This window comes from Tamandua tetradactyla, chromosome 10 (assembly GCF_023851605.1).
Source record: "Tamandua tetradactyla isolate mTamTet1 chromosome 10, mTamTet1.pri, whole genome shotgun sequence".
NCBI lineage: Eukaryota > Metazoa > Chordata > Mammalia > Pilosa > Myrmecophagidae > Tamandua > Tamandua tetradactyla.
In genome coordinates, this window is record NC_135336.1 from 103,831,714 (window position 1) to 103,839,085 (window position 7,372).

At 39.3% G+C, this 7,372-nt stretch overlaps 1 non-coding gene across 1 annotated transcript; it reads right to left on the reverse strand.

Annotated features, from left to right (window-relative positions):
• Positions 1-3,151: 3,151 nt before the first annotated feature.
• On the reverse strand, positions 3,152-3,342 carry LOC143649010 (U2 spliceosomal RNA). The gene has a single exon (XR_013158892.1). It is a non-coding gene; the product is annotated as a U2 spliceosomal RNA (small nuclear RNA).
• Positions 3,343-7,372: the final 4,030 nt, after the last annotated feature.

A 7,372-nucleotide genomic window follows, 5' to 3' on the forward strand; every position in this document is an offset into this window, starting at 1 on the left:
ACTAAAACCCTTTTCCAATACAGATCTATGCGCATAGCTCACCTGCACCAGCAAAACTGCATGAGGCTGAAGGGAAACCTTGCACTTACAAACTGGTAGCATTTTAAATCCAAGAATACTAATCTTTTGTCTTCTTTCATTTACTCTGCTTTCTCTTTCGGCACAGATGAACTTTCTCCTACTTGTTTTTCAGCTCTCTTCCCTCCCACCTCATCAAGCATGTGAGTCTTCTAGAATTTGCCCACTTTATCCTCAACTACTAATGTCCCCTCTCTTTTGCCGAACTTTCTTATTAGCATACAAAATATGACATTATTTCCCCATCTTAAAAAAAACAAAGAAAAACAGCCTCTGTACTCTACTTTTCTTTTCTTCAAAGTAAAATTCCTTGCAAGAGCAAACTATTTTCCTTGTCTTTCATTTCTCTCCTTCCATTCTTTCAGCTCTTCAGTGTACAATTTGGCGAGTTTAGGAAAATGTACACATCCAGGTAACCCCCACCCTAATCAAGATAGAGAGCTTTTTCTTCACTTCAAATAACTTTCTCACACCATTTTCCAGCCAGTCCCTACTCCAACAAGCAACCACTGTTGTGATTTTTATCAGCATAGATTATTTTTGCTTGCCCTTCAACATTACATAGATGGACCCATACTACATATTCACTTTGTGACCAGTTCCTTTACATGCAATGAAATGTCTTATAGATTCATTCATGATGTTGCCTGAGTCAAAAGTATTTGTTTTTGTGGATATACTACAATTTGTTTATCCATTTCCCTGTCAATGAATTCATGGATTATTTCCAGTTTTTTTTTATTAACACCTGTTATAAATATTCTTGTACAAGTCATTTCATGGATAATTACTTTCATTTATCTTGGGAAATGCTTAGGAAGTAGATTTGTAGGATCATCAGGCAGGTGTACCTTAAACCTTAAAACTAATTGTCGATAATTCACTGAAATGTTTCTCACACTATACCTTGAAAAATCCAGGTGTGTGGAAGGGTTCAAGGCAACTATCACATAGGGAATGTAGAAGGAGAACTGTGAGAAGGGTGGAGCCTCATATTCCAGACTTCAAGCAGAGCAGTTCTACTTTTTTTACCAGCTTCAAAGTACCTTTTAATTTGTGCAAATGGTTCTGCAGCTAACGGGCGAAGGGGACAAAAATGGCTTACTATGTCCACTATTTTTGAAAAAATATTACAGATAAATGGTGAAGTTTATTTTTAAAAAAGGAACTGTCAGCTTACAAATGGTTGTGCCATTTCATACTATCACGAACTATGTTCAAATTCTCACAAGCATTTGATGTTTTCAGCCTTTTAAAATTTATCTATGTCTAGTGGGTGTGAAATGGCATCTCAAGGTGTGTTTAATTTGAGTTTTTATGTGTTTACTGACTACTCATGTATCTGTTTTTGTGAAGTGTCTGTTCAAGTCTTTTGAATTGGGTGTGCTTCTTCTTTTTCATGTTGATTTGTAGGAACTCTTTATATGTTCTGGCTGCAAATCCTTTATCAAATATGCATGTTGCCAATATTTTTCCCCAGTCTGTGGCTTATCTCTTCATTTTCTTAGTGATATCTTTTAATAAGCATCAGTTTTAAATTTTGCTGCTATTGTCATATATTCTACTTTTGAGTAGCCATTTATCCTTTAAATAAATTAAGATAGCCTCCCATCCTTCCCTAATGGCTTGAGGCGCTCTTCCCATAGGTCAATCCCACAGATATCATTGCTTCAAATCCTCCATGCCCTATCATGCATTTTACCTCCACCCAGCTTGGACCTTGTCACAATACTAGCTTCATACTGATGTGCAATGAAAAGTATTGGAGTAACAGCAACTGAGGCTAGAGTGGCACAATGAGCTTTTCAACATTTCACAAAGCCCAGCATTGTTTGATCCCTGGTCAGTCTCTGTCTCATTTCTCAACTTCACCTTGCCAGGATCCAAGTACACTGGCTTTATTTGTTTTTGTTCTTTGCTCAACTTCCCATGGCTGGACTCTTCTTGACCTTCTGATTTCCCTTAAGATCCCTAACCAATTGATCTAAAATAGATATCACAGTCATTTTCTCATATCACTCTGTTTCAGTTCTCTGTAGAGAAGATGTCACTCAGGATAGTTTTCTTATTGCTTTACTGATTTACTGACTGTCCATCTCCTCCATCCTTTCACTATAAGCTGCATCGTAACAGAGACCCCACTTGTCTCATTTTTCACTGTATCCTATCATCTAGAATGGTGCCCAATCTGTGGAAGATGCTCAAAATATGTGCTGAGTGAATGAGTGAGATAGTGGAGTCCTCCCCTTGCCCCCTAGAATAACTGAAGTTCTCCTATTTTTCTTTGTTTGGTTTTCTTTAAACCAAATCCATCCTGTTCCGTTTTTTAGGTGTTAAAATGCACCTGTTAAAAATATTGTGATGTCATATGCAAGAAGAGGAAAGCATGCCCTAAGTCTGATGTGAGCAGCTGTGTGTTCTCTATAAGAACATGTGTGCTGTAAGATACCTCCCTCCCCTAGTAAAATAGCAAATAACAGGTCACGTCCGGATTGCCATTTTACCTCCATCATGTTGAGTCATTTTCAAAGTGTGAGTTTCCAAGCCAGGGATATTCAGAAGGGACCATTAACAGTCACACACTTTGCAGGTCAATTACCAGGGTCTGGGTAGAAACTATTCAGCATCCACATGTGTGTGTTAATATTCATACAACACAATGAAGTGAAAGTGGATTTTATATAAGGTAGTGACATTTTTGAGACATAAGAGAGGATAGGATTTGAATGGATCCTTTTTACAACCAAGTGGACTATAGCCTATCTCAAACATTGCCCCTACAATCTGGGCTTTGAAATGAAAAGGGATGGTCAACAAGAGAGCTGGAAGAGGCAATGAGAATAAAATAAGGGGAGGGCTCCCATGGCACCTTGTTATATAGCTTAGTGGGTGTGAAGCTCCTGAAATGGACCATGCGTTCCTTCTGCTTACTTCCATTACTTAAAATAACAAGTGGCAAACCCATTTTTTTAAATATTTAATAAAAGATGTTCATACCCCCCCCAAAAAATATGACATCTTGTGCCCTTTTCCATTGGTTCTCAAATAAAAAAGTACTATTTTTTTTTATGAGGGGGGGTGTACCGCTCCTGGACGTACTGCAATATCAGGTCGATGTGTGAAGTGGATGGAGCAAGCTCCTATTCCGTCTCCCTGCTCCAAAAATCCATTTAATATATTGTCCTCAGATAGAGGACATATCAGATATTAAACAGATAAGAACAGATACTACACTTGATCTTAGCCAAAAGGCCGAGAAGCGATAGAAAATACTATTTTTACTTAAACCAGACTTATTCCCACTCCAATACTGGTGAGTAGGAAATAGGCCTTGGACAAAAATGGCCTACTTCCAAACCTTCAGGATAAATGCCTTCTCACTTTCAAAAGCAGGGCTTAGCCCGCAGTTTCCCTGGGAAATGGCTCAACTACCACAGCATCGTCATACAGGGCAAGCTCAGTGACTGTGGCTGACTTCAGTAAATGGGAGAGAAGCCACAGTCACCTGACTGTGTGAAAGTATAAGCAACATTGGAAAGGAGTGTGAGTGAGTACACCACCTCTGGAGAGAGCTGAAACACCACCACCAAGGTCAAGCACCAAAGCAAGAGCAGACTGTTCTCACTGAAAGTCATATGCCTTTGGCTCCAAAACGGATTTTCAACTAAAATCTCAGAGGTACTGCCAGTGCTGCTCTCCGGTGCTCCCCATCCCCAAGGTGGAAACTTACATTCAGTGGCTTGTGAGCACCAGGCATCCAGCACTGGCCAGACATGGGTGAACCTGATAATAAACACCTTCAGTAAGGGCTCAACCAGTCTCCAGCAGGAGGGCCAAGGAAGAGATTAACATCCACACCTGGGACAGTGGGTCAAGGAGAGGGGACTTCCTCTGAGAGAGGAGGCCAATCACAGGATGCAAGGGGTGCAAACAGTGGCTGATGACTTAGAAAATCTAGCCTAGGATGTCGTTGGTGCTCTCTATTTCTCCATCTCCCCCTGTAGGGTAAAAGGATGAACAAGTCAGAGTGGAGACTTACCAACTTGCAGGATGAATAATCCAGCTACCTAAATTAAAAGAAGCACGCACATGAACACGTATACACACATATACATACACATGCACGACAAAGAATGCTCCACTCCAAGTTTCGGGTATGCAGTGCTGGGAGGTTGTATTAGTTTCCTATTGCTATTATAACAAATCACTGTGTACACAGTGGCCATAAACAACACAGGTTTATTCCTTCACGTCTCTCCAGGTCAAAAGGCCAAATGGGTTTAACTGGGCTAAAATCACATTGTCAGCAGGGCTACATTCCTTCTGGAGGCTCTAGGGCAAAACCCATTTCCTTGTCTCTTCCAGCTTAGAGAGACTGGCCACATCCCTTGGCTCGTGACCCTCTTCCTTCATCTACAAATCTGGCGACGGTAGGTTGAGTTTCTCTAACTCCCTTCTTCCACCTCCTTCTTCCAAATTAAGAACCATTTTTATATCATTGGCACCACCTGGACAATCCAGGATAATTTTCCCATTTCAATGTCAGTTGATTATCAACTTCAACTAGTTCTATCCATAACCTGAATTCTCTTTTCCACAGAACAACATAGTTACAGGTGCCAGGAATTGGGAGGTGGACAATTATCTTCAAGTCCATTGGGATCCAGGGCACAGGGCAGGTGGAGAGAGGGCTCAGGAAATGCTTTTAAGAAAGAGAAGGATTATGATTTAGCATGCAGAACTGGCAGAATAGGGAGAGAAATGTGAGGAAGACCAGATAGCAGCCCGGCTGGGGCCTACTCAGGACCTGCAATTGGCTTGCCTTGGCCAGACCATATGATTCTGTAGGAAATGGAAGTTCCATTCAGAAAAGTAAACTGTAGCCCTGTGGAGGACTTTCAGCTTTGAGGGGAGTGAACAACAGTGGTTGGCAGTAAGGACTTACCAAAACCCTAATGCTCCCTCCCCAGTGGCCCCCTTCTCTCAAAGAATGATTATAACCAAGGGTGAATTTTACAAGTTTTCCTGTTACCTGCCCCTCCCCAAGGTAGTTTTATAAATTTGCTCTCACACATATAAAGATCAGGGAAAGTACGTGTACAAAGCCTTTGCTACGCTGGAAAAGTTTGAATGGCTTAACAGTGCAACATTTTTTGTAAAAAGCTGTATCTGTTTGCTAGAGTTCAATAGTATACTTAAAAGAAGATATCCATTGTGCCCTTTTCCAGAAACTTTTCAAAAATTAGCATTTTTATTCCAAAGAGAATGCAGGTAATTTTTCTAAATTTTAACTATAATTTGGCCTTCAACTTAACCTCATTATAGGGGTTTTCTTGAATAGTTTATTTCTTGAATATAGTAAAAAAATAGTGTTTTCTTAGTTTTCTCTCTCATCTTTAAATTCCATGGGCCTCTGTATAAAACACATTGTCCTGTTTCATATTAATAGCAATACGAAGATTAGAGTTTGATAAATTGAAAATCATTCCAAAAACTGTGTAGGGAAAATATTATCCCTTCTAACCCTTGTATAAGTAATGAAGGTATAAACCCTGTAAAATGGATTGTTTTAGTGGCTTTCTAAGATAAAGAAGTATAAGGTTAAAAAATTTTTTTCTAATCCTAGAATTTCTGTAGGTTACAAAAGTAATAGCATAAACTTAAATCAATGGCTGCCACTTCTACATGTTTTTGCGTTTTCAGGTTGGTCTCTAAAAACATCTGGGAATAATCGGTCTCTGTATCCTTACACCCTGCCTTCCGCTCAATACGTTAGAAACAATTTCATTTTCCTGTGCTCTCTGACCAGCCCTGCTTGGCAAATTCCTTGTTTATAGGATCTGCAATTTTAGTTCTAGATTCTCGGTTAAAAGTGTTATTTACAATCAATATTTTCACTTACTGGTGTTTCTCATATGTTGTTATTTCTTCCTGGGTTCACTTTTCTTCTTGACAGAGTATAACCTCTAAATGAGTCTGAGGGTACTAATCTTTGTGATTCCTTATATCCCTAAACAGGTCTCTGGTTTAGTGCTCAAAGTTCTTTTCTTTCAAAATTTGGAAGACACTGTTGCTACATTACCTTCTGACATTCAGTGTTATTTTTCAGAAGTCAGCTATCAGTCTGTCATTCCCTTGCATGCCATTTTCTTCCTCTCAACACTTGATTATTGTGCATGCTTGATGCTCGAAGTCAGGAGTTAGCAAACCATGGGCCACTTTTGGCCCATCATTCTTGTGTAAATAAAGTTTTATTGAAACACAGCAAAACTTATTTGTTATGTATGGTCTGCAGCTGCCTTCAGCCACATGGCAGAGTTGAGTGATTGTACTAGAGACTGTAAGACCCATAGAGACTAAAATATCTATCATCTGATCCTTTTTTCAAAAGAGCTTCCTGGTTATTGTTCTAAAAGTTCACTGTGTGTAGAGTGATGTGTGTAGAGTGTGTGTGTGTGCATGTAATCCTGCTTGGTACTGTTGGGGCTCTTTCAACCTAAAAATGTGGAGACTTTTCCCTTTTTTGGAAATTCTCAGTTATTATTTCTTTGAAATTTTCCCATTGTGATGGTCTGTCTCTTTCCTTCTGGAATGCTAATTAGTTGAGTGTTGTAAATTCTAGTTCTGCCCTTCCTGTCTTCATTTTTCTTTGTACCATGTTCTTGGAGAATTCCTAAACCTGACCTCCCAGCTCACCAATTGGTTTTTCACAAGTGTCTCCTCCATTATCAGCAAATCTGATGGTAATGGTTATTTCAACCATTATATGCATTTTTTTCAAATTCCCAAGATACTTGGTTCTTTTTGAAAAACCTGATATTGTTTAATGGCATCAAAACCCTCTCTTACCCCTTTGATGTATTAGTTACACATCCTGATTGCTCCATTAATTCAATTTCCTCAAGCAGATATTTTTCCATTTTTTGAGTCTGCTGTCTCTCTTTTGCAATGTTAGAGCTCAAATATTTTGAAGAATGGAGAAGTGAAGCAGTGGCCTGATTGTTGACTCCCACAGTCATACTCCAACAAACAACCCTTCAGCTTTCTACTACCTGCTCTCCACTTCCTCCATTCTAGATAATGAACAGCTTGTAGGCTGCTTTGAACATCTATGGGATGTCTGCATGTGCATATCTTGGGCTGTGGTCTCCATCTTCAGTCTTATGCTGACTGCTTTAAATCTTTCCAGGGTTATGAAGTAGGTGGGAAAGGGCAATATGCTTCCAATTCATCATTTGAAATAGATCTGGTTAAACTTGAAATTAATTTCAAAAATTAGCTAAAAATGAATAAA